The following is a 27611-nucleotide window of genomic DNA, read 5'->3' as shown; positions in this document are numbered from 1 at the left end:
ATTTGGTGGAGATGTTCCCATGCAAATCCACCAGCTCCGGCCCACCATCACCAGAGAACATAGCCTGAGGGTCTTGCAAGAGGGTTGTAATTTTGGGGCCATTTTGGGGTTCTTGCCTGAACCAAAGCACAAAGAGAGACAACCTGGGCATGAAACTGGTAGGCAAAGTCAACTGGGTGAGCATCCCCAGCTGCGTGGTTTTTGGGAAGGACTAACACTGCCCATTCTTGGCGGGCCCAGGGTAAGGGGGGCAAGAGGCACTGGCCAAAGTGATGGTGGTGGATGTTGCCCAGAGAGGTTGTAGATGCCCCATCCCTGGAAACATTGAACGATGGGAGCTCGTCCCTGAGCTCACGGCCATGGCAGTACCCTGCAGAAATGTGCTGGAGATGATGCACAAGGGGAGGTCAGAGCTTTTATTAGCCCAGCTGCTGGAGCTGGAAAAAACAGACCAGCTTTCAGGCACAGGAGCTCATCTCCTTGTCCCTGCTTTCTAATTATATCAGTTGATCTAGTACAAGCTCGTTCCACTCCCCATGGACCGTTGCCTTCATTACATCCTCTGCTCTGCCCTTCGCAAGCACTTGGAGTAACAGCCAAGCCATCCCACCTGAGATGTTGGGGATGGGAGGACCGGCCAGCCCACCTCGGACATTTCCCTGCACTGGGGTCTTCTGCATCAAGGGATGCAAGGAATTGCAGGGGGACGGGGGACGGGGGACAGGGGACAGGGACTTGTTGGTGTTTGTTTTGGCCGGACCGTGTATCTTGCCCTGCTGTTGTCCACCCGGGGTGATTACTCCAAGCCGCGGGGTGGAAAGGCAGGAAGGGCTGTCTCTGTAATGGGAGGCAGCTGGGATGGCTCCTCAGGGTGGCTCAGAGAGGCCAAGACAGAAAGGAGAGGATGAAAACATCCCCAGAACCATCAGGGCTGCTGGGCTGAGATGGGCAAAGCTGCACCCCCACATCCCCCTGCCCTGCACAGAGCAGCTCCCCAGCTCCCACGGCTCTCCTGCCCCACGCACGGTGGTCCTGCTCTCCCTGCCCAGGGCAGGGGGGCGCTGGGAATGACCAGGACCTGTGCTTGGCTCAAATTTTTCTCTCCTCAGATAAATACATTTCTCAAAAAGCCTCCAGGAGAAGCCACAGCTCCACCCAGTTTCAGCTCAGCAAGGGCATAAATACCCATCTCCGGGAGCAAGCCGAATACAGCCCATAAAGCACGGCTCTCGTGCCAGTCTCAGGGAGACCCTGATGTTCTCCACGGCTTCCAGCTCCTCCTGTAATGTAAATAATAAATCACTGCTGCCGAGCTGGTCCCCGGCCAGCCATTGCGCAGCAGGATTTTGCTTTCCTCTTTCCTTCGATCTGCGGGCTGCTGTGCTCTTCCTCCCGGCTGCTACACTCTTCCTCCCTCCCAGTGGTTTTCCAAGCCGGGATGCAGTCACAGTTGCATTTGCAGACCCCAGGGGTTGATTTCTTTGGGGATCAGATGTCCCCAACAGCCAGGAGTGGGTTTAGTGGTGTTAAGCGAGTGGAAAGTTAGTTCTCTGTTTCGTGCTCTGCTACTGGCATTTCGTGTGGACTTTAGCATGTTCCTTAACCCTGCAGACCTCAGTTTCCCTCTGCTGGACTGAGTTGCAGCCCCCCCGAGCCCAGGGAAGCAATGGTAAGGAATTGTACTGAGTGGGAACTAAACTGGGGACTATGATGAGTTATTTTGAAACTTGATCTTGTGGCTAAAGCAGTGAATGTGTGTTTGGGGCGGGTAATCCCCCGCAGGCAACGACCCGTCTGTTTTCCAGCAGAGCCCAAACAAACTCATCTCACCTGTGATCTGCAGCTCAGGACGGCTGTGCGACGCAGCCAGGACCAGCCAAACCAACCCACGTTCCTCGGTGCCAGCCAAGGGCTTTGTCTTCCCCTCCACGCTCTCAGGGGCCCAAATTAGCTTTTAATATTAAAAAAAAATAATAATCCCTGGGCAAACAATCCAGTCCAGGCGCCCGCCAGGACTGCAAACACTCCCGAGGGGCACCAGGTGTGGTGCATTCCTGATAGCCGGAAAAGAAAGGAGGGATTATTTCCCACTTGTTGCGACATGCTGGGCCAGTAGGACCAGCCAGCCCAGTGGCAGAGGACCCGCTCCGGCTCCAAGCAGGGTTGGGTTGTGCCCAGCATCACGGGAGGTGGGTACATGGCTTTGGGAAGAGGTCCCTCAGCCAAGGCGTGAGCAAAGTCTCAAGCTCCAGAGGTGATTAATGGTAGCATTTCTTGGTTAAATACATTTCCTCCCGTCGGGGGTGTGGGGTTTCAGGCAATAAAAGGGTTCTGTTTATTTTAAAAACAAGTCCTACAAGTCACCCGAGCTGTCCCTGAGCAGCTTCCCCATGCCAAATGCCCGCATAGCCTGCACAGCTATCACAGCATCGGGTTGTGTGGATGCATCCACCACCCAGAGGTTATTCCTCAAAGCTGGAAAATTTAATTGTTCCTTCTTTAATGAACTTTCCCATCAATCTGTTGATGTCTTTTCCCCTCCTCCTTGGCCTGCAAAGAAGCAGAAGTGTGTTAATGGCTTTACCTGCGATGGTTCCCATCATGTGAATGAGCAGAGAAGTCGAGGACAGATAGGACAGCCCGGTGGTTATACCCTCAGCCCCAGCTCCGGGCAGGACAGGACCTGGGTGAAATCCTTTTGCATCAGTTCTCCACCCATGACATGGGGGTGAAAAGCAATTTTTTCACCCCTCCAAGGCTTTAGAGACAGGCAGAGATTTGGGTTGCCGGATAACGTTTCACCGGGCCAGCTGCCTTGATAAAACCAGGGCATCTGCCAGCTTCAGAGCCAGGCAGCAAAGTTCCCCGCCCGAAAGTCCATCGCAAGATGACAGCAGGCATCCTCCGAGGGAGAGCGTGCAGGAGATAACACCAGCCCCCCCACTGTATCCCAGTGGGGGCCGTGTCTCTGTTTCATGCCCCGCCGCTGCGGGAAGGAGAATCCCTTCATTTCCTTCGGACACTTATCCTCTAAGGATCTTGATCCCGGGGGCGAGCGACACAAACACCCTTTAAATCCATCACAGCAGGCTTAAGGGAGGATTAGCCAATGCCTCTACAGGCTTTACGCTGGCCTCTGGCTCCGGGTTGGAGCTGGTCCCAGAGCTCCGCGTCCCACCCTGATAGCCCCATCCAGTTTCAGGCTTGCATTTCCCAAAGGAGATGCTTACAGACAGAAACGGAGCAAGCCTGGCTCTAACTCCTGTCGGGAGGTCGTTGCATCCCAAGCAAGCCCAGCCTGGCAACTCAGTTCCAAAAGTGGCAATCATTTTTATTTGCAGACCTGGTTCTGGTGCAGGTCGAGGATGTGGATGAGCATTACCTCCTGCCCTCTGACTGCACCATGCCTGTGGCCGGGGAGGAGAGAGCTCTTCCCAAGCTGTTTGACCCTGGCATTGCCAGGGAGGGGAGAATTCCCCCCTGCTTCCCTCCTTTTGGGGGGGGGGGGGGGCCCTACAGAGGAGCCTGGATTTTTCCCCCATGAAAAGCTGACTTCTCCCTCTCATCCCAACCTGGCTGGGTGGTGGGCATCATCCCTGTCATCCCCTTCCTATTTGCAAGCAATTACATGGATTGCTTTCCAGTCTTGACACTTTTCCTCCTTAATTTGTCTCAGCGATGTTTTTCCCCCCCTTAGCTTCACTCTTATCCCCTGTACCTCTTCCCATTTCCCAACCGCGACGGCTTTTTGACCATGACGGCTCTCACAGATCCTCCCAGGATGGCTTTACTCCAGCACAGGCAAGCTTGCATAATAGCTGTTGACACTGTTAACTTCATTTGAATCGATCTTGTTTGCTAATTAGCTGATTGCAGTACTTGGCATGAATTACCCCGGGGAGATTCTGCCTCCTCTGGGGTTGGCAGTGGTTGGGGTGTCCCACGTAAGAGGTGGGAATCGCAGCAGTGAGATGGCTTCTGCTCCAGGGCCACCTCTTACAGGTATCCCTGTGACTTGTAGAGATGCAGAGGAGTCACACGAGGGGAACCAAAGCCTAGTACAGTGATTTTTAATTCCCAGAGAGCCTGAGAGGCACCAAAACTTCAAGCATATTCAGACTAGCTACTATAGAGCCTAAATGGATTAAAGTGCCTGTCTGTGGCATGAAGTGATGAGTGGATGCAACTCTTCGCTCTTCCTCAAAATGCAACTGGATCACTCAAATATTGGGCTAAAGATAAACCAAAGGAGGTAGTTTTTCTCAGAGGGCATAATTCCCTTGCAAAATTCACTGCCAGGGAGGACAAAACATGAGTAGGTTGAATGAAGAAGAACCAGGCAGTGTCATGGAGAGTGAGTGCCCTCTGATGGCATCAAACGCTTTGGGGGGACCAAAGACAACCTTGGGTGTGATGTATCCCTGAAAAGCTTTATGGCAGGGGAGATATGGGGAATGATCATTGAGTTTTTCCTCTTCCTAGTCCTTTTTTCTCTAAGCACCAGCTGCACAGGGAGGATGGAGACTGGGAGCACCTCCATGGAGCCCAGATGGAAACACCCCTGTCCCAACCCCCTTGGCATCCAGTCAATATCCATCACTTCACCGGTCCCCATCACACACTTTAATGATAACTCATACTCATTTTTTAACCAGAATAACCACGTCATTCCAAACCAAAGCACCTCACATGAGCATATTTCCATCTGCGAAGCTGCCTGGGTCATCTAATACAATTTGTCCCAGATGAAGTTGAACGAATCTGCAAAGTCCTATTTTGCATGAGCCACCTATTTATATTGACAGCTTCCCACGCTCCATCCCTCCAGTCCTGCATCACTTTCTGCCGGGCTAAGCTGCATCACTCCAGCTCTTCTTCTTTCCCCTTTTCCTCAATATTGCCCTGCAATTATCATCTTTCTGGTCATCTGGGATCAGAGAGAAATCCCAGGACTTTTTAGAGAGGATGAGCAGCAGGCCACACCACTCCTCACCCTGCTTCTAGGGGACTCTGGGGAGCAAATTAGTCTAAGCCTGCTGTTTAAAAATGTTTATCCCTAGGCCATGCCATTTAGTATCTTCCTAGGTTACTAATGGACTAGAAAGCACTTTGTTGCCCCTGTGCAATATGAGAACATCAGCCTGCTTTTGCCAAAGCCAGAAGAGAAATTATTGAGCGTTTCTGCCTTTTCTCTGTTGTTATCAACAATTTTCTGATCTCCAGCTTGGGGACAGGGAATGCTGCTGCAGCTCAGTTATTTCACTGCTCTTCATTTTGCAAAATCAAATCAAAAGCCGCTTCCTCCCTGTTGTCCATGAACCTCCAGCAGAGATCTGATATGGCCAGTGCATGGGAAGGGGATTCATTCATTGCAAACTGAATTGCAGAGTAAATACTACAACTTTCTTGAGCCAAAATACCAACAAGCTCTTGTCCTGGTAGCCAGTGTTCATTCTTCTGTATTTTGGATGGAGAAAAGACAGCCCAAATGAAACTGGGATCTCCAAGACCCTTTGGCTCTCTGCCAGTGCTGCCAAAAGGCCAGTTTGTTAGCCAGACCTTTTATTCTTCATTTTAAGAGGATGAAATTATTAGCTGGGAATCCACTGGCTGAATAAACATCATAAACAAGCCTCAACCACATGTAACGCCATCAGTCACTGCCAGCAACCCTGGCTGCAGAATGCTGTCACCTTGCCATCTGTGTGGGTCACTTGTCCTCCTCTGAAATCACATAGGGGTCCATAGGGAGTCCCAGGGCCAAGTGTCACGGTCACAGCAGATGCAACCCATCTCTGCAGCCAGGTTTGCGTGTCAGCATCACCTGAGGCTCCCGTTACCCCCCGTAACCATCTCTGATGCATTCTGAGCACTTGGCAGAGGTAGAAAGCAGGCAGTGGTGGATACCAAGGGAGATGCTGGGTTTGCACCATTTACCTGGTGGTCGAGTCTCCAAACACGCAAGAAGCAGCTGGACCCATCCGTGAGGTCTCAGCAGCACAAGGGACACGCTGGGACTTTGTGGTGACTTGTATTTGCTGCAGCAGAGGGGTGAAGACCCCTGGCAGCTCATAAAGAGACTGCGTCAGACCTGGCCAGGTATGAGCTGGCCAAGAGACGGATACCCCATTTTTACCGCTGCAGAGGAGTTTTGCTGGTGGAGCTATTGTTGAACAGCTCTGCGAAAGATGAGTGGCATGCGTGGGGGTGGCTGGCTCGTTTGATCTAAGGGAGGAGTTGGGTGAGGACACGGGACTTGTCAGAGAGAAACAGACCCAGGCAGAGAGCAACAGCAGTAGGAGAAGGTGATGTTTTTCCTTGCCAAAGGTTTGCAAGGTTGAACACAATGAAATTCCCTCCTCCCTCTCTTACCCAAAAAAAGCCACATCCCAAGAGGCATTCAAAGCCACGTTTGAATCCATTCAAAACACATCAGGGTCAAACCTTTTTAATGAAAGAAAGAAAATAAACCCAAAGACAAAAAGCTATTCTGGAGAAGGGGAGGGGAAGGAAGTGGCTCCCAAAGTATCAATGACAACAGTTCCTTTAACCCCAGCTGCAGCTGTGGCTTGGGTGTCTCTACACCAGTGGGACCTAGCAGGGCAGGAGATGTGAGTACCCCCTTCTGCCTCTTTCTCTTGGTGGGAAAGGGCCCCCGGTGACCAAACCACAGAGCTTTGGGCAGGTTGGGTTAGGACCATGAGGATCTGGGTGCTGAAAAGGGGACATCTCTTGGTGGGAAGGGCTGAGCAAGACAGGATGGGGTCCTGCACGGAGAAGGGAGTTGGCTGGCACCGAAGCTCACCAGACTGTTTGCGTCTGGCTTAAATACCCTTAAACACAACATGGACCCCCTCCTCTACCCCATCTCCTGCGGTCACCACCTCTCTGGTCCACAGGACCCCATGGCTGTGTGGGCTCCTGCGGTTGCCTGGTGGCTTTCAGGGGCTGCATTGCCCCTGGCTGCGATCCCAGCCGGATGGCCGGAGGCAGCTGGACAGACTCTTGGTTCCCACATCTCCAAAATAATTGGGCTTGTGTCTTTCCTGCATCTCTGCTCTTTAGCTGGAACCCCTAAGTGAGGCTTTTTGAGAAGGGGCCTTTGAGCCATTCCCATGTGGGGTTAAAGCTCTGGCACTTGGGAATAGATGAGGGAGGACTGTGAGCCGGAGAAGGGACCAGATTCTGGAGGATTTCAAACTAGAGACAACTGAAATCCAGTTTGGTGGGAATGGACGCACACAAGGTCCTGCTTTCTGTTGGGCACCTTACTGCAGTGGAGGAGAGCACCTGCAGGTATAGAAAACCCCACTGGTAGGGCTGAACCCCAACAGGGACCCCAGCAAATCCCTAGAGAAGGAGAAGAGAGCGAGGGTGCTCAGCTCACCCTCCTTTCAAGCCCACCTCTGCTGGGATGGTGACACATCTGCCCCATCTCCCACCCTCCCACCCCCCAGCATGCTTGTGAGGACAGGGCTGTCCCTCAGAAGATGACCAAGGGTCACTCTGGAGACAAACACACGGTCTGTTTGGAGCAGCCCAGAGAAAGGCCATTTCCCCACAGCCCATGACGTGTCTCAGGAATTTGCGGTCTGCGACGGGTGAGTCAATGTGAGCGGGAAAAGTCTGGCTATTTTTAAGACCACTGACATTTGGGGGTGTTTAACCCCTCTCCCTCCTCCCACGACTGGCATCTCAGCAGTGCCTCACTTGTGGTGCAGCCACCTCAGACCGGGAGTGAAGTCAAAGGCATAGCTCAACAGCCATCATCAATGCAACGCTGACATTAGCAATAATGGTTCTTCAGAGACAGTGCCGGACTAGAAGCAGGCAAAAAAAGACCCTTCCCAAGGCAAATAGGTGCCAGCCTCACAGGGTGGTGCTTCCTAGGATGAGGGGATGAAGGAGGCAGGATCAAGGCAAGAAACCACGCAGAGATGTTTTGTCCAAGCTTTGCCTATCCGCTTCTTCAAGTGCTCGGAGGTCTGTCTGCACCAGGGTGATTCCCCTACTAGAAATGCACAGGTACTGAGTTAAAAAGCTCCTCACCGAGTCATGGAGAGCTTCTCCAGAGCTTTCACTCCTCTGGGGTCTAAGGGCCACTTGGCATCATGTAGCCACGTTCACATGGCCGTGTCCTCCTCCGAAGCTCAGCGTACCTGTGACACCTGCGCTGCCCTGCCTGCTGTCATTCCTGGGTTGGTGTGCTGGTGAGCCACCAGGTCCTAAATTTCTTGGCATACCCTCTCTGGAAGTCAACACAGCCCGCTGACTCTTCCAGCTTATCTACCTGCTAGTGTGGCATCACGGGACTTGTCCAGCTTCCAGCTGGGCTCCGGGACAGCGTTGCCTGTGAGCCGAGCCATTCCTTGTGCTTGCCCCAGGGCAACCACAGTTTGGGTGGCCCATGATCCACCACACTGTGTTTCACTTGTCCTTACCAGGGGATTTGTGTCCTTAGCTCTTCCTCAGGGGCCAAGCTGCCTTTTCCCAGTGATGTTCTTTCTTCTCCCAGCATGTCCGAAATGGCAGCCACCATCTCCCCTTCCCCACCATCCCACCTTCCTGCTGGAGACCAGTTTCTTGTCCTATCTTGCTCCCACATCTGCCTAGCCTGACGCTCTCCTCTCCAGAACTATGTGCCCTCCTTGCTGTCCTGCTCATACCCAGCCCTGGCTGCCCTGGACTGAAACAAGAAAGAGAAGGTTTCCCCAACAGTGAAATGTCTTTTCATGGAGACTGCATGCAGGATGGTCCTACTGAAAAATTCACTCTGCATTTTCAGCATGTAAGAAGTTAAGCCAGGCAAGTGACACAAATTTAGCTACCTTCATACCAGGTAATCTATCCTCAGTTTAGAAAATTTCCTGGTTTATTTTTCTTTAGCAAAATATTAAGGTGTTTGTGGGTGGGTTTTTTCAGTATCATGCACACAAGACCCTCTGGATTATGATCATTTGAGTTTTCCCAGCTCTTTCTCCAACCTGTTGCCTTCCTGGGACATGGTGGGGGCACTTAGTGTTTTAGGGATGAACAGCAAGGAAAATCAATACAAACAATGGGCAAGGATAGATAGAAAAGGGTCAGTTTGACAGCCTGCTTTATATTCCCTCAATACAATCCCAAATTTTACGTCAGTGCATTTTGCACTGGCTCGTGATGAATTTCTGGTCCACAAACTTGCCAAGTTTCCCCTTGAACCCAGGTACCCATTGGGCATCAACTGCCTCCTGTGGCAGGGAGTTCCCCAGGCCAGCTACCACTGCATGAGCAATGGGTTTTTTCCTTTTCTTCCCAATTTCTTCCTTTACCTGCCTCCTGATGGGTTTTGGCTAAGTGCTCCTCCTTTCCACGCTAAAAGGAGACAGAGATCGATATCTGTGTGTCATTTGGTCCCAGCTGTGGTCCTGCTCCCAACTGCAAGCTGTCTGAAGCACTGCCCCAAAGCCACCAACGCTCTTATAAAGCCTCCTGGGGATGTCTGAGTAATTCATCAGCATGGATTCATTTAAAAACCTACAGAGGAAAAATGCTGAAAATACTTCTGGTATTTGTACAGGCAGGTCCCGCGGCAGTCCCTGTCAGCAGCACAGGTGAGACGAACGGCGTGGGATTGCTCGCAGCCCAGACAAATTAATAAGGATGCTGTGCTGGGATGAATTTGGCCCCAAATATATGAAGTGCAAGCTTGTAACATGTGCCAAGCTCCTCTGGAGCTTGTTTCACAAGTGCTTTCCATTTTACATGCACATCTGAGGCATCCTGCTGCCCTGAGCTCAAGGCAGGGCTGAGAAAAAAAATACAGGAGTGGTGAGACCAGGTGTTGGTTCAGCCTTCTCCCTTTGCACATCTTCGCCCAGTACCAGCACAAAGCATCGGGAGACTTTGCCTGGCTTTAGGCCATAGAAGCTGGGCTGATTCAGGTTGGATGGACAGCACAAAGCATGGTGGTAGGACCTGGGTTGGAGGTGTGAGGCTTGGTCACCAAGGTGTTCTCCTCATTCAGTGGGGGCTGGACGGATCCCAGATGGATCCTTGGCCTGATCCAGGGTGTATTGGCTATTTGCTTAGTGCAAGGTGGCTGTGCCAAGCTGAGCAATGTATGCAAACCTGCTGGAACTGGGAAAAAAAGGATGCTCTGAAGGGCTGAAGTGTGGTCCGTGCTCATCAAGGAGAGGACCCCCTCCTCACGCTTACCACAAGGCTGCTTAAAACCAACATCTGGGAGCTTCTCCCTGGCCTTGCTTTACTCTTTCATGATTTCTGGTCACAAAATCCCATAAAAGATACAATAGGATTGGAAAGGATACGGAGAAAGGAAAAGAGTAGGGAGTGGGGTTTTATGGAGAACAACTACCTAGGCTAAAAATGTCCAGCCTGGGAAAGACATGACTGAGGAGGAGGTCTATATATAAGGGTCTGTAAAATCATGACTATCAGGGGGAATAATTCTCATAATGGAAGAATAAGGGGTCTCAAAGCATCATCTAGAGGTCATTTGCTTTTTGCATTTGCCTTCAGGTAGCCTTGTCCTTGGCACGACCTTGAGAGAGGCTGGGGCCTGCTTTAGGACACACTTGCCCCCACAGCCCCGGTACAAAATGAGCTGAAGCTCCTCTTGCCTGCAAGCTCTTTCCAGCTCCCTAACACACTCCCCATGATGCTGAAGTGTGTCAGTACCCACAGCACGCTTGCCTTCACATGTGGTGGAAACACCAGCTAGACGGAGGTTAAAGGTCTTTCCTAAAATGTGTTTGAAGCTTGGGGACCAAGAGAAGGTGTGAGCTGTGCATGGATGTGGATGATTACGCACCTCACTGCTGCAAGAGATGCGGAAAGGATGGGGAGAGCAGATAAGCTTGACCCAAGCATCTGCCTCAGGTGGATTTGCAGCTCTGGAGGAGATGCTCATTGGGTTTGGGCTAGAGATGAGGAAGGGAAGCAATGCTGTAAATGAAAATCCAGTGTTCAAGCTCCATCCAAAGGACATATATGGGTGTCAAGGACATCATTGAGTTTGGAGAAGGCGTCTTATTGCCTGATGTGGAGGCAGGAGCAGAAGCAGAGGTGTTTGGGACTTGACCCTGGCCATAAGGAGCTTTGCAGTGCCTGGCTGAGAGCTCCCTACTTCAGCACAAGCCCAAAATGAATGTGGTGACCATCTCCTCCTGGGTCCTCATGGGCTGGTTCCCGCTGATCTGGCACTAACTGGTTATCAACGACCAAAAGGAGCCTGATGTCCCAGAGGTGGTTAAGGAAGAAATCAGCTTTGTGTGTGGGACAGGAGACATTTCACCAGGAGAGGTGGAGGGACATACACGGGGGAGGAAGGGCTAGGGAGGACATCAGCTGTGATGGGAGTGGGACAGGAATGGGTTAAGAGGAACATGGCAGGGTCTGACATGGCTTCTGGAAGAGAAGCAGGCTGGGACTCTTCAGCCTGGAAAAAATGTGGTTAATGGGAGATATGAAAACAGTGGAGGCTGGAGGATAAATATTAGATGTGCTTGCCCTGCTCTTTCTGCTTTGCCTGAGGCTTTTGGCCACCACTGGGAGACGGGATCTGGGCTTGGTAGGTGTTAACCTGACCTGGTAGATCTGCTTTCCTCTCTTGGTTGATGGTGAGCAAGGGACTGGATGGGTATGGTCAGCTTAGACGAGATTAGCTGGCTCCAAGTCCTTGCCATACCTCCTCGTCGTCTCTAGAGTCTGAACTGAGAATTGCTGTGTCCCTTTGAAAATATCCAGGAGCTTGTTTTCTCCTCTGCAAATCATTTACAAAATTGCTTTCCCTTTCTCCCCACTCCCATGTCATCCTTCTCCACCTTTCTCTCCCTTCCACTCAGACAGACGTGCCCATTGCTTTGCGATTAGGGTGTCATTCCCCAGCTTCTCCCCGTGACACTGATGCTGGGGAGAAAATAATTTCTGAAGCAGATGGGGTTTTTAATGGTTCCCCAGGATCACTGAGGTGGAAGCAATAGCCTGGGAGCCCAGTGCCACTTTCCTCTTGGTAGCAGAAGCAGCGTTGGCAGTCCAGAGGTGGAGCGTCTCAAGGACTGTTTGCTTAGCAGGTTATCTACACGCTTAATTTACCCCTGCCCTTGTAAAGCCATTTGAAGCCTTTTCTCACATTTGTAACCAAAGGCTGCTTTGGCAACAAGCAAAGTGAAAACCAGACGTAAGCAGGGTTACGGCAGGATGGCAATGCCAGCAGGTTTTTCTCCCTGGAGGTGCAGGCACAAAACACAATACAACATCACGTTATGGGGTACCCCATCGGTCCGTAGCTCAGGTGAGCAATAAAAGACATAAAAGCCTGTAACAGGAGAGAAAAATTTTTTCCAGTAAGGACAGGGCCATTGCCCATCAGATTTTGACGGGTGATGGTCATGTTCTGGCTGATGGGGCAGTGGAGAATGGTTTTGTATCGGTCATGGGGTGTTGTAGGAAAAGCACAAGAGGACACCAGGGCATTGCAAGAAGGTGTGGGCTGGAGACAGGTCAGCAGAGATAGAAACATCATGGATTTTTTTTTTGGTGTGCTGTCTCACCCTATGGGTTTTCCTTTCCTGGAAAGACCATTTCTGATCACTGATACCAGAGGTCCTGCAGCTCCTGAGAGTGATTGTAAACAGCAGCAAAATGGTCTTCCTTCTGGGCAGGTCTCCCCTTGCATCTGCTGGGTTGTTTATTTAGCCATCACAGGGCAGCTCGCAGGGTTTCATTAGATCTGGCCCTAATTACAGCTCTGTTGAGCTTTGTAGTCCTCCTCTTTCTCCATCCTCCAGTTCTCTGTATCTTCTAGCTGGAAAAATGCAAAAGAGAGAAACAGGGAGGATTTCTCACCCCTCTTTATGAGTGCAGCATAGAGAGGACATTTTTCCATCCCGTGGCCACCTCCAGCTCCACCAGCAAGACAGAGCACATGAAAAGCCCTCCGTCAAACCAAGTCATCTGCAACTTCTGCATTCATTTCAAAGCATTATCTTCCTTTTGCAGAGGATCTGGAGGGATGGGAGAAGTATTCAAAGCCCAAAGCTGGTTCTGAAGTCCAAAGTTGGGTGAGCAAAAGGGTTTGTTTAATATGATGGAGCAGAGAGCCCAGAAACCTGTGAGAACAACACCTCCCTGCAAATCAGGTCATTTATTTAGCAAGTGAAAAATGGCTTCCCAAGGTTCAGAGCACCAGGGTAGAAATCAAAGAGCATTTGAAGGAGGAGGGAAAGCCAAGCGCTGGCTTTGCTGTTCCTGCCCTCCTGCTGGATCCCCACCAGCCCAACAGGCACCAAGGGAGACCACGAAAACATTTCTCTCTTTACACACCATTTCGAAACCTCAGAGCCACCCTTTCCACGGGGACTCAGGTCAGCTGCCACACTAAACTCCAAATATTTTCCTAGCTGGCAAATAAAAAAAGTCCGTATATCTGTGTCTAGCTCTATAGCCAATGTATACGAAATGATAAAGCCCCTGGCACATATCTTGCAAGAGCTAATTATAGGATTTGGAAGCTAACGTGATAATATTTTCTTTAGATGTGTGGTGCAGATGTAATTACTTCTCCAGAGATGCCAGCCGCAGATGACGCAAGATGCCCTTATGTAATCAGCTTTTATTATGCAGTTATGGAAATTTTCCCTCTCTGGCCCATCCCCTACTTTCCCCTCAACTCTTTCTTTTCGGTTTTCACCCTAAACTCCCTATGGCTTATTCAGAAGGTGATGGGCTGAGGTCAGTAGGCCAATTGGACAGTAAGCAGAAGGGCAGTTTTGTAGAAAGCCCGTTCCTGGGTTTTCCCATCTGCCTCATTGATGAAGGAGCAAAAGGACTTGATGGCTTTGCATCTGCTGCGTTGGCTTCAGCGGGGCTGGGAAAAGGCCCTTGTCCACCTTTCCGCCTGATGGACTGGAAGGGGGTCACATTGGAGCCACATCTCCCCCCAGCCCTGGCATCTACTGTGGCTTGGACGTCAGCAGATGCTAGGCAGCCATCTGCTCCATCCAGCACACTGTGGAGGAAAGCCCACTGCCCCCTCCCCAAGAAGGGGCTGGGGGATGCTGAGGCTGCAAGTGAACCGCAGAAGAAAACTGCAGTTTGTCATTGTAGGGATGAAGGATTGGTGGGACACAAATGCTTCTGTTGCTCCAAAGGTTGCTCCAGTGTGCACGAAGATCTCCCAGGTGACCCACAAAGTCACTTCGGCCAGGGTGAAATCACAGGGTGATTGCAGGTCTCCAGCCAAAAATGCTTCCAAACCAGTGATTTTTGCCTGTGGATCCTTTCTGAGGTTTTCAGTTTTGTTGCTTCAAATTCTCTCTGTCCCACCACCTTTCTCCTGTGGCTGGACAGGCAACAGAGGTCAGAGACACAGGTGCCTCCAAGACATAGGCTTCCTCCACCAACAGTGCTGGTCAAAAGGGACACAGTCCCCTGTCATGACCAGTAAACCCTGCCTTGACTGCAAATATTCAGGGGAAAAGGTTGATAAACATCCTGGAGGCATCACCCCGTACCTGCAGCATGTATTATGGCTGTACACCCTTCTGCTCCTGCCCTATTCCTTCTGTCTTGCCTGGCCAAACCTGGGTCTTTTCTTGCTGTGTTTTAGGACCAATAGGTGACAGGGAGGGGTGACTCCTTGCTCCGGACCATGCTGCCACCAGTTGAGGTTGCAAAGCTGGGGCATGAAGACCTTTCCTTCTCATTTTCTGAGCCAGTGCATGGCTTGAGGAGGACGAGCCTGGAGATAAAGCAAGCCTGAATCCTTTGGTGGCTGGGAAGCAGACCCCAGGCAGAGTTTAGAGAGCTGGGAAAGGGGGAATTGACCATGCACGGTCAAAAGAAATGGAAGCAAGAGAGCTAGTAGCTAGGGCAGGGAGTGGAAACAAACCCACTGGTTCACCCACTGGGGAAACGCGTTCCCAGTCATGGTCCAGTGCCAGTGACTGCAGAGGAATTTGTCTTCAGGGCACGGAATAGCCACGTTTCTCTGAGGACAAGGAAGCCATGGGGAAGGCAGTTGCTGGGGGATGTGTTTGTTGTACTCAGGTCATTCATTAACTGCAAACTGTAAGCTCCTGCGGGAGCCTAGGGCCATCAGCTGGTCATGGATTTAGATGGCATTTCAGCCCACACCCACCTTCAGTCAGCCAAATCCCTCCCTGGGGCCCGTGGACCGTGACAGCTGGGTCCCTGTGGCCTGGAAAGGGATTGTAGACCTTGGGTCCTACAGAGAGAAGCTTGGTAGCCACCACAGAGGTGCTCCAGGCTTCTTGCTTGGTCTTCCACTGCCCCTCCAGAAGGTCCCTCTTCCCAGGGATGGAGGACTCTCTTGCTTCTGCTTTTGCTGAAGCCATTCAGCCACCTAGTCTTGCCCAGAAGAGAGGTTGGCCAGGATGGAGGTGGAGTAGGATGGGGCATCATGCATACACACAACTTACACCTGCTGAGGATCTAGCCTCATGTTCCTCCCTTGTAACGCTGAAAAAAACTGTCCACCCTGAGCCAAGGGGGATGTGCCGAATCCCTGATTCCTGATATGGACAGAAATGGCACTTTCAGATAGGACACATGCAGTCCTGGTGATGTCAGTGGAAATTTAGCCCTCCTGGCTGCAAGTTATTTTGCTCAAATCTATTTTTACCAGACCTGGCCTGGTGCTTTGGGACTGTGAAGGGGACGTTTGCTTCCTTCGTTCTCAATAACCACCCAAGGATGTTTAAGCAAGCTTCTCCGGCCTAGAAATTAGTTGGGAAACCTGGTAATGCCTGGATTTCTCAAGGAATATTGGCCACTGCCTGTTGGAGACCTTGTCAGCATTGGCACCATTGCTGCCTCTCCTGGGGTTGTTCAGCTAAGGCATGAAGGGAGAGCAGGGAAAAAGGACAACACTGCTTGCCCACACACTTTTTCTTTCAGCTCGTAAGTTTTAGATTAAGGTCTTGGCCAGCATTAATGCGGTTTGAGCTCCGGTGAGAGAAACAGGCTCCCTTCCCCCCAACGGAGGCTGTGTGGTTTGAGGGGCTGGTGAACAAGAACCCGCTCCTCTCATTCCTCTCATTAGCTGCAGGAAGGAAGGTGATCATTTAACGTGTATTTCTTCAGTTGTGATGAGCAGGCACAAGACAGGAGTACCATATGGTTAGGACTAGCTTTTATGGAGCATCACATCTTCCCCCCCATGCAGCTCAGACCTGACCTACATAGCATGGCCAAGCCACCACAACGGAGCACACATGCCAGGCTTTCAGCACCCGCAGCTGGAGATGCAGGAGCCTCCCCTGACTTACGGGAAGACCTGGGCAATGCACCACGCCGTGGCTTGCCAGCACCGCAGAGGCTTTGTCTGCCCTGTGTCAATACAGGAGGAGACAGCTTATACCAGCAGGGATGTTTTTGCCAGAATAGGAAACCATCTCTCTGGATGACATAAACCAGAGTCTTTTGGCTTGTTTGTGTTGCCTCAAGCTGAGCAGGCAGATGTTGTCGTGGATTGGAGACACAAAGTGTCCCCCATTGCAGCAGCTGGCATCAACCCAGCGTTGCGGCAGCTGGCATCAACGCAGCTTTGCAGTGCCAACCCAGCCTCGGGACCCCCCACCAGTCCCCTGTGCCAGCTTGGAGAAGGTCCTCTCCCATCCACAGGTCTGTGTGGGTATGAAGGGGCCTCACATAGGCTTAAATTATTCCACTTAATGAGCAGGAACAACCTCTCTCAGCATTTTAACTTCCAGACCAGTGCAATGGTGGGATCTCATTGTGCAAGTACTGGTGCAGGTGAACCTCCTGGTACAGAGAAGGCTTTTGCATCATGGAGGCAGTCAACAGTTTCTTCTTGCGTAAATAAATACTGAGTGCTCGCATGACATTTTTCCTGGAAGCTCAGCCACAGAGCTTGCTCAGGTGTGCAGACTGGTGGCGATTTTATCAGCTTTTCTACCATTAAGGTTGACTTTTCTGGCATGGCATAGTCATACTCCCCTACCAGTAGCACACTGCCCATTTGGCTATGGTGCCTACAATCCCTGCAAGACACCCACAAAAAAAAAAAAAATCAGACAAAGCAGCATCTCTCCAGAAACATAAGGAAGTCCTTGGATGTTCAACACCCATTGACTGTCACAGAAAGCAGGCTTAGGTCCTTCCTCCAAAGACCGGGCTGGAAATCTCTGCTCTAATAACAGATATGGGGAACAGCTTCAAACAAAGCCTGATTTGGAGATACTGCAGGAGATCTGGTTTCAGCGTACAACCTGTTGGATGTCAAGCACTTACAAGTACAGTCAGTTCGCAGCTGAGGTCTGAAGCTGGGTCCAAGCTGTTGTGATGCTGGTCGGAAAGCTCTGGAGGTCTCCAGCCCAACTTCACAGTCTAAGCAGGACTATCATCAACACTAGACCAGGTTGGGCTTGGCATTGCCAAGGCACGAAGACATCCTGGGATGGAGATGCTTCCACCTCACTCATGACCTGACAGTATGTGCAATAGCCAGGAGACCCTCATTTAGGAGTTTTTTTCTCTTCCTCGAGGCTTTGAAAATGATCGTCCCTGTAAATAAAGGAGGCTGGGTGGAGAGCGGAGGAAGCCTCTTGCTCACATCAGGATGTCTTGCACTGAGAAGTTGCTCCTCAGAGCTTTTAAGGAAGAAATCCCAGTGCAGGGAGCTGGCGTCTCTGCTCCCATTTCCATCTCTACCTCCACCTCGCCGCGTGACCGAGCACATCGGTACTTTCTGCCCACTATTCCCCAGGGAAAGTACCAGACCAGTGACGCTCCTTCAGACCTCACCACAACTGACATTTTGCTCCTTCTCTGATCAGTGCAGAAAACGCTTAACCAGTTCTGCAGCTGCAGTCCAGGGACCTCAAATTGCTTTGGGATCTTGAAATGAAATGGCTCCAAAAGAAGTGAGATCACCCTGGCAGGGGAGCTGCTCAGAGCATGCCACTTCTGGAAAAAAAAAAAAGGAAAAAAAAAAACCCACAAAAAAAACCCCAAAGGATCTGGGGAACAAAGAGTTTAATTTTTGGTAGAGTTTACTTTTCCTTTCCTCAAGAGGAAGAAGTCTTTGGGGAAAAAACAGAAAAAAATAGCCAGCATTTTTATTTCCGAAAACTGAATTTTATTTTATTCAAGAGAAGGAGAGAGCATTGAAAAAACCCCAATTTCACTGAAAAAAACCCCACCTCCAAAAAAAAACCCCAAACCCCCAGAACATTTGCACAGAAATCAATCTCAAATAGGAGAATTCTTCTGCAGAAAAGAAAAACTCAACAGGAGTCCCCAGGGTCCCATTTGACAGCAGCCAGGCCAAGGGACCTATCGAGTGAGAAAGAGGATCTGCTTCTTTCCTTTTTCCCTTTTTTTTCTTTTTCTTCTCTGGAAGCTACAGGTGCTTCTTTTGTTGTGGCTCCCACCTGAAGCTGCAAACCCGCGTAACTTTAACCTTCTCCGTGCTGCTATACACTTTGCAGCCTCAGGACTTGTGCTGGAGATCCATCACCTTCTTGGCACGGGCATCGTGGTCAGGAAAAGCTTCAGCCTGGAGCTGGGAAAGTCAGGGCAGACCTTCCTCCCACTGAGGGAAGGGATAAGTATGAAATGGGGGAGCCGGTGGTGCCTCCCCCCGAGATGGGGGAGCGTCCGATGTCTGGGGGGTGCCGCTGTGTTTCTCTTGGGTTTTTGGGGGATAAAGACTGGCATTGCGGCTGTAGGCCTGTGGGTGAAACCTGAGTGGGACAGGTTGCATTTTGCTGGATAGAGGGCTGATCCCGAGCCATCTGGCATGCCTCCACAGGGAAACCATGGCCGTAATTTCTCACCCAAAAGGATTAAACTGGGAGCAATGGATGCTGTCAATGCCCTCAACATGAGCCACGTGCAGCAGCAGCCTTCCCCGCTGTTGAACTAAGGGAGAAAGGGGCAAGGATGGAACCAGCTCCAAGACTCCTTTGAGGGATGTAGTTTTGGGTCTGGGTGGATGTTCCAAGCCTCTTCCCCCAGGCAGAAGGAAGCCAGTCCATCGTGGCTGGGTAGGGAAGGCTTTTTAGGTGGGTAACCCCTAACCCTGTAATACCAGGCTGGAGGCCGCCTTGTTCGATGGGCTCTGCAGAGCACTCGCTGTATTCCAGTCAGAGTTCAGCTCCTGACTGGTTTCTGCTTCCCACCCATGGCTCCACACAGCTTGAGGCTCCAGACTTCCCCCAAATGGGCGAGCTGGACCTCATGCTCTCAGCCAAATTTCCAGGTCCCCTTTGCCCAGACAGCCCTGTCATGAGGCTCCCGTTGATTCTGGCTGGCTGATGAGGGAGGAGAAAATATCTCCTAGAGTTTCATCACCTCTGCTCCTGGCTGGCCCCAGCACACGAGCAGCTTAACAGCAACCACGCTGAGGATTACAGCAACTTTCGACCCATCTCAGGGTGCTACATGGGAGAAAGCAGTCCGGGCAGGGGTTGAGACAGGAGCTACCTGTGCCACCAAAAGGGCATCGAAGACCTGCTGGCAGATGCTCTGATGGATACCCCGTTCCCCATTAGCTATTGACGGTGTCCACGAGATGAGCCAGGCAGCCAAACGTATCTTGGAAAGAAAAGCTCTTGCAAGTTGTGTTGATTACGACGATCTTGTCTATTTTAAATGGTCATTAAGAACGCATCGTTAGACCCGTGGTTCTCCAGCCAGAGTCTGCCATGGTGGGGAACGGGGACCACCACCTGGAGGCACCACAAGTGATTGGGTCTGGGTGCACAGTCTGACCATGGCTGCCCAAAAAGGGCAGCGCAGAGATGGATAAAACCCCCAAAGAGATGAGACCAAGTCTCGGTGGTTCTGTCCCACGGGGACAGGGAAACACGATGGCCTGGATGCAGCTGGCTGCGCAGGAGCCCCGGCACAATGGGATGCTGGCTGCAAACTGGGGGGGGTCTCTGTTGGCTCTCAGAGGTGGTGGAGGGGCCTTGCTGGAGGTGAACTTGGTGGGTAGAGAAGTTTATGTCTCAGTGACCAGAGACCCAGGTTAGAAATGGGAGTTCAGGGTTCAAAAGTTTATGACTTGCCTGAGAGCACCAGGAGCACGGGTTATCCTGGAGTTTCCAGCATTCTCCAAAGCCTCTTCCATCATGATTTATTTATCTGTGGGAAGCACTAAGACATAACACAACTCCCAAAGGAAGAATGAGCACAGCCTTAACCAGCCGGAATGTCAGGAAACTGCCTGTCTCCTGCAAGATCTGCTGAGCCTGGGTATGCTGCAGCTCCACGCCGTGTGGCCAAGGGCTCCTTTGCTTGGGCAGCTTCACCAAATCCCACTGGCGGGAAGGGTCCATGTCCTGATGAAACTCCTGGGTCAGCTCTGGTTATTGCAAGAGCCGTCCCCAGGATGGAAAAGGCTTGCTATATATGTGCCTATTTCCAAGGTGCGTGCCATGCACCCTGCTGCTGGAAATCTCTTCTAGCAATGTATAAACCAGCCTGTTTCTTGGAATTCTTTTCTTCTGAAGTCAAAGGGCAAAATTAAGAGCTTGAGACTCTGCAGGAATCCATTTTGGTATAATTTACACCTTCCCCATACACCCCAGAAGTGCATTTTGCCATAGTTTAAATGCATGCATAACCCATATTTGATTATTGTTAACATTATTGCTATTTTACTGTTCTTGCTATTAGCCCACCGACGACAATGCTATGTTTGTGAGGCTGTGACCGGTGACTCCTTTGATACGCAGACATTCTGCCAATAGAAAATTCACTTGAGAAAATAAGTCTAAATTAGCAGCAGCTTCGTGTAGCTTTATTTCCCTCATTGCACTCCCTTCGTGACTGCAAATAATTCAGTATAAGTGCTGAGGCCGACCGGCCCCTGATGGGAAGCCTGATTGCTCTCCTGCCGCAGTGCTGGCAGCCAGGGAGGGAGGAGAAGGAGCTCTGGACCATCCTGTATCACCAGGGCTCTGCTCTGAAAGATGGGGGGTGTTGTATGGCAAAGAAGTGATGGCAAAGGAGGGAGGGAAGGATTCAGGTCCAGCTTCTGGGGTGATGGACACCATCCCATTTGTCCAAATGGGCTGAAACCAGCCAGAAAATGCCAAAGTTAGGGGAGGACAGATGGACAGATGGACCATTTAACACTCGTCTCCTCATCTGCAATAACCAGGGGAGAAAATGACTGCCCCTTTCCATTTTGTATGCGTGGAAATGTGTTGATGGGCTACAGCAGAATCAAATCGCTCTGTAACTTTTTGTTGTTGTTGTTGTTTCGTATGTGCCCAGCTTTATCAGGGAGTTTGGGGTTGAGATGGGTCAGCGTTGGCACATAAAGAAAACGTGGCCTTTCTGGGTGTCAGACTGCCTCTCTTGTGTTCTTTGGTGAGATTTAGAATATCAATTAACCCAAACTACCTCGAAAAGAAAAGCTGAGGCCGTTTCAAAGTTACTGGGCTGAACGTGTGCTCTCTGCCCCTCTCTCCACGGTAAATGGGCTCTCGGTTCAGCCACACAGCTGGGAAGCAACCCCGCCGCGATGGGAAAGTTGAGGAGAGGGGTCCCGTGCTGGGAAGACCCCCCAGAATAACTATATTATTTCAGTGAAAACAAGCTGTTGGATCCCCAAATCCCCATTTGAAAAAAGCCAAGCTGTCAGACCCCAAACTCCCTATTTGAGCAAAAACAAGCTGTCAGACCCCAAAATTCTCATTTGAAAACCCCCCCAGCTGTTGGACCCCCAAATCCCCACTTGAGCAAAACCAAGCTATTGGACCCCAAATTCCTCATTTGAGCAAAACCAAGCTTTCAGACCCCTAAAATACCCATCTGAGCAAAACCAAGCCATCAGACCTCAAAATTCCCTATTTAAAAAAAACCCCAGCTGTCAGACCCCCAAAAATCCCCACTTGAGCAAATACAAGCTGTCAGACCCCCAAATCCCTATTTGTGCAAAAACAAGACATCAGACCCCAAACTCCCCATTTGGAAAAAAAAACCAAAAAAACAAAAACAAACAGGCAGTCAGACCCCAAATCCCTATTTGAGCAAACCCCAGCTGTCAGACCCCCAAAATCCCCATTTGAGCAAAACCGAGCCATCAGACCCCCAAATCCCTATTAGTGCAAAAACAAGCTTTCAGACCCCAAAATCCCCGTCTGAGGACGTGGGTTCATCTCCACCCCGACGGGCAGAAAGAGTTAAGATCCCGTGGGTGCAGGCCAGCGGTGGCCAATCACACCGAGCAAAGTGCAGCGCTTGGCCCCAGCCCAGCAGCAGGTTGCTCTCCGCAGGTATTATTTGGGGGGTTTTCCCAGGATACTAAGCAGGGAAGACGATGAACCTCAACACCTGCAGAGGACAGGGAGCTGGAGGATGTACCCCTGGGCTGACCAGGTAAATAATCCCGGTGGGTGCTGGCTTTTGGGGGGGGGGAAGGTCTTTCTTTTCGTCTCCTTCCCTCTCTCGCCAGGTGTCTTTGTTTAAGCCCAGAAAGGGGCCAGGCAGGGAAACAAAGGGTTTTCAGTGGATTAGTGTGGGGCTGAGCTGGTGGGACCCGCTGCAGGTGTTTTTTTTGGGGGTGGGACGTACCCACTGGGCTGCATTTGCACCAGGGGATCGGAGCAGAGATGGGGTGCACGGAGGTGGGTTGTTCAGGGTGGGGAGAGCTGCTATTTTCCCCCCCATAAACTCACCCTTGATCTAGCTGACATCCACCAGCACCGGCACCTTACACCCCAATGGATTTTGGTGCATCACTCTGGTTAGCAGCGCTAATGCCGGCGGTAGGGTCAAGCCACCATGGGGACATGCCACCATGGGAGCTTGCTCCGAGCGCGGTGTCTGGGGAGGAGCGAGCCCTTCCCGGGCTGGGTCCGCGCCCTTGAAATTCCTCAGAGCAAGTTAATGATAAATCGTGGCCGGGTCGGTGGCGTGGGCGGTGGGTCGGAGCCAGTGGTGGGTCCGACCCTCGTTGTCCTTCCTGCTGGGATGGAGGTTTGGGCAAGGTCTAGGGATGGCAGAGCCAGGCAAGGGTCGTGGGGACGGCTGCTTGGCACTTCTTTGGGGGTGATGGCTCACCCCAAAGGGCAGGATCAGGCCTCCCCCTGGCAATACACAGGCCAGGGGAGGGGTCTAAATCATGCGAGGTTGCAGGGTGGGGGGGCAGATCTGGTGACAAGGGGGGGGTCCTCCTGCTCCCGCCGTGAGGCATTCGGGGCCAAGGAGTGTGTCTGTAGCAGGGGATCACATTGGAATCCCTGAAATTTGGGATGTGGAGCCAGATGAGGATGCTCAGGCAGACGCTGGGGTGCCAGGCAAGGGGTGTAGCTCCCCGCTGGGGGACTTTCAGGGGACAGCAGCACTGTGCCCGCTGCAACGGGCCAGGAGCTCCCCTCTACCCCCTGCTGCAATCATCCGCATCAGGCAGCACCACAGGCTCAAACAGCACCACAGGCTCAAACAGCGGCAGCTCATCTCCAGCCACCTTGCTAAGGAGGCAGACCCTTAACAAGGGGAAACTGAGGCACGCAGGGCTAAGATAACTTCAAGTGGTCCAGCCTGCGGCATGGAGCATCCCAGACCCTCAGCCCCGCAGCCAGCACCAAAGCTGCTCCATCAAACTGCCCTTTCCCTGTACCGAGTGAATTCAGGGAATTTTCCTTGTGCCACCAAAGCTGGTGTTTTCCTGGTTGTCATCGGGATGTCACTGGGGACGAAGACCAGTCCACAGCTGGTGCTGAGCATTTTCTGGGGGCAGCCAGAAGGGTAGGCGGGCACGGATGAGACCACGTCCGAACCCTTCCTGACGGACACATGGGATTTGGGTTGGTAGTTTGGGCTGAGCTTTAACCCATCCTGTCCCACTGGCACTCTCTGCTACTTGGGACGATGGGGACAGACATGCCATGTAATGGAAAATCCCTCCTATCTGTCCTTGGGTGCATTCTGGAGGATGCCAGCCTTGATCCAAACCCAGGGCTCTGATAGCAGTCTGGGGAAAGGGGGAAAAAAAATGCCCCTGAGGATGAGGAGTCTGCCAGTGACATGGCCCCATTGCCCCAGCCAGGGCAACACTGGTGGACAGCCCCGGGACGGCTTGCCAAAACCTCCATCCTCCACGGCAGGATAATTCATGGTGGAATGGACCCTGGGGGGTCTCCAGGCCACCTTGCCACTCAAGGCAGGCTCAGCTACAAGGCCAGACTCTGCTTGGTCTATTCAGGGCTGGAAAACCTCCAAGAACGGAGACTGCAAAACCTCCCTGGGACTCAGAGCACCATGTTACATCTCCACATCACCTGCCGAGGTGTGCCCACCTTGCTGCAGCTTCCAGAGTAATTTTGCTTTCTTCCCTTACTGAAGCAGCTCCAGACCAGTGCAGCCTGCCAGGTGTTCGGCCTTTTATTCCACACCTTTGCTTTTTTGGATCCAGAAAATCCTGTGGATTAAAATCAGGAACACCCTGAGATGAAGAGCTGTAGTGGGATTGAGCTTGGGACCAAGCGGAGCAGCTTGCTCTGGATGAGCAATAGTAATGCCCAGATGGATTTATTAATTTTTTTTGCTGTCGATAAGGGGTTTCCAGGTAGCTGCTGGGCTTTCCGAGCCTCGTGCTTGCAGAGGGATGTTCTGGGGCATGCGTGGACCCAGCACAAGCCTCTGGTGCTCTTCACGATCCTCACCATCATCGCTCCTCCTGGGGAGGAGCACAACTGCTGCAGCAAAGTGCAGTGAATGCAGACGGGGACTTGTGTCACTGCGTGTGACAGAGGCACAGCTCAGGAGTCGGACATAAACTGGGAGGGGTGTCCATTCCAGGAGCACCCCCCGGGGAGCGAGGAGGGAAGGAGGACAAGCAGGAGGGCACAAAGCCAAGGCCATGTGCTCCGCGGTGGAGGTTTCAGCCGTGCTTTGCCATGATTCCCCTTCCTGGGGGACGGGGACGGGGATGGGGAGGGATGGCAGTGGAGCGTGTCCCTTAAACACCAACCAAGGAGGAAAACTGATAGCAAACCAGGAGGATTAGCCAGGGAAGGTGGAGCCGGCTGCACTATTCAGGCTTTGTCGGGGGAGAACAATGAGGCCTTTATTGAGGAAGGGAGGTGGCGGGTTGGCAGGCTGGCGGGGACAGTTTGGTATGCTGAGTGTCCCTTGGCCAGCTGGGAAGACAGGGCACTGGGATGTGGGATGGGACAGTTTGGTAGCCAGTGTCCCCTAGCCAGCTGTGGGGGGAGGGAACTGGGCGATGGGATGGGACAGGTTGGTACCCAATGTGTCCCTTGGCCAGCTGGGAGGACAGGGAAATGGGACGTGGGATGTGGGATGGGACAGGTACTCAGTGTCCCTTGGCCAGCTGGGGGAAAAGGGAACTGGGATGTGGGATGTGGGATGGGACAGTCTGGTACCCAAAGTGTCCCTTGACCAGCTCGGGGGACAGGGAACTGGGACAGGCCAGTTTGGTACCCAGCATGTCCCTTGGCCAGAAAGTGAAACAAGGAACGGGGACATGGGACAGGCTGGCACTCAGCATGTCCCTTAGGCACAGCTGGAGGTGCGGGGAAACTGGGACATGGGAGATGGGACAGGGGATGGGCCAGTTTGGTACCCAACATATCCTTGGGTGGTGGGACTCACCCCAAGGTGTCACTGCGAGCCCCGCATATGCTGACCACATCAGGGCAGAGCTGACATGGCTCTCGCCACCACCCGCACAAGGGGGCTCGATCCACAGCCACCCCTCCCAAATCCTTCGGCAACGGGAGTCATGATGGGCGGTTTATGAGAGCGCGTCGGGCTGGTTCTGGGGACCCCAGGGACCCTCACAGCGAGGAGCGAGGAGCATCCCATGCTGGGGACTTCCCGGACCAAGTGCTGCCACCTGCTCCAGACCTGGGCAGAGGGACCTCGGGGATGGAGAAAGCCATCATCCCGTGGGCTCTCCATCGGCAGCGCAACACAACGCAACGTGGGCTCTCCCGAAGAGCCGCCTGGGTCTTTTCATCTCATCTCTTTTGTTTCAGGCTTATTATGTAAATAGCTGATGCGCCCCCGTAATGAGAAAGTAGTTTCCCAGAATACAAAAGGCTGTAATTATCTCATTAGCACGCGGAAAGGAAAAGGAAATGTTTCTAAGCTGCTTGCTTTTATTTCCCACAGCAGCCCAAGAAAGCGTAGCCCTGAAACAGGGACCTGCCTGCCCCGAATCCTGCCACCCCCACCCGATGCTGCCACATTTGTAGGAGAGAAAAGCAAAGCATGGTCCTCATGTCTCAGAAATAGCCACGTACTGGGGGGGGGGGCTGACGGCTTTTAACTGGGCCCTGTTACTCTGAGGATGCTGTGGGTCCCCAGTGCTCTCAGCTGCTGGGACAGGAGGTGTCACTGGAAAGCAGAAAGTCACAGGGGGACAGGATGGTCCCCATCTTCCCAAATTGGATGTTCCTTGGCAGGACTCCCAAGCCGGGATCGTAACACAGAGCTTCAGGACAGATTTCGACAGTTGCATGCTTGCAACAGGATGGGATCGGAAATAGCCTTAGGACACATGGAGATTGCTCCCAGGAGAAGGCATCTAGAATGGCTTTGGTGTTGCTTTCCTTTCTGAACTCACACCTTCCTTGCTACTAGCTAAACGTCCACCGCTTGGGAGCAGAGCTACAAAGGTCCCTGCAAAGCAGCCCAGGCTGCAGTCAGGAGCTGGTCCTTGCTGAGGTCTCCCAAAACCCCTTTCTGATGGTTTGCTCCTGCCCAAGCTCTCCGTTCCTCTACCCTGATCATGGCCCTGTGGTCCTGGCTGAGTCCTCAGTGAACTGGCTGGAAGCTGCCGACGCAGCAGCAAACTGCTTGTTGGTTTGGGTTGACTTTCTGCCAGATTTGTGACCTGGATTAGGCCATGGAGAGAGCTGAAGAGCAACAGATCCGGATAGGATCCCTTCTACAGCAGGGGCTCGATGGAAAGCTGGTTATGGGCCATGATTTCTGCAGTTCCCCAGAGGATTTTCCTGGCTCCAAGGGAAAAACTGCAGGGCTCTCTCAAACCACAGGGTCTTGGGGGAAGAAAACAACTTTCCACGTGTTTTTGCATGCAAAGCCAGCGCCAGCGCTTTAAGTATCATGTAGTTCCTAATCAACACCTCCTTGCAAGCCCTGGGCAGAGATGCAGGACAGCCCAGCAGCATTGATGTATCCCACTGGAGAACAGCCCTAGCAAATCAGCCCTTCTTAGCATCAAGATTAGCATTAACAAAAGCAAATATCTAATGCCCCGAGCAGGACTGGTGCATTCACTACATGCCATCGCCCTGCACATCGCAGCCAGGACCCTCTCTCAAAACCTCCTTAAAACATAACGATGGGACTTCTCCAGCCTGGATGTGTCTTACAGCACTGATTTGCAGTGACCTGGTCCAGCAGCCCTAGACACCTCATGGTGCAAAAGGGGCTGAGGCTCAAAGTGCAGCTCAGCTGAGCCCTAGGAGATGCTGGGCAATGTCCTGCTGGAGTCTGGACTCTGCCCTTGCACCAAGGGCTCGTCCATCTTTGTAGCCCAGCAGCAATCGTAAAGCCTTTGCACAGATAGATGTGAGATGTGCAGACATGCAGCAACCCCGTGGCCAAAGAGGCAT

The 27611-nt window shown here is 52.0% G+C and overlaps 1 protein-coding gene and 1 long non-coding RNA gene across 4 annotated transcripts in view; one reads left to right on the top strand and one right to left on the bottom strand.

Annotated features, from left to right (window-relative positions):
• Window positions 1-27611, top strand: part of LZTS3 (leucine zipper tumor suppressor family member 3) — a 55133-nt gene that overhangs the window by 5639 nt on the left and 21883 nt on the right. The window contains exon 1 of one of the 3 annotated variants that reach the window (XM_069796880.1): window positions 21725-22380. The exons of the other annotated variants lie outside the window; for them this stretch is intronic. The gene's annotated coding sequence lies outside the window, so the exon portion shown is untranslated. Of the gene's footprint in view, window positions 1-21724; window positions 22381-27611 lie in introns of those variants that run through there. 3 annotated transcript variants of the gene reach the window in all.
• Window positions 20773-23076, bottom strand: LOC138687775 (uncharacterized). The gene is made up of 2 exons (XR_011326886.1): window positions 22680-23076; window positions 20773-21068 (listed from the first exon to the last, which is right to left on the bottom strand). It is a non-coding gene; the product is annotated as an uncharacterized lncRNA (long non-coding RNA).

Source organism: Haliaeetus albicilla, chromosome 1 (assembly GCF_947461875.1).
Source record: "Haliaeetus albicilla chromosome 1, bHalAlb1.1, whole genome shotgun sequence".
Lineage (NCBI taxonomy): Eukaryota > Metazoa > Chordata > Aves > Accipitriformes > Accipitridae > Haliaeetus > Haliaeetus albicilla.
The sequence above is the reverse complement of the archived record's forward strand: the minus strand, read 5'-3'. Positions and strand labels throughout refer to the sequence as shown.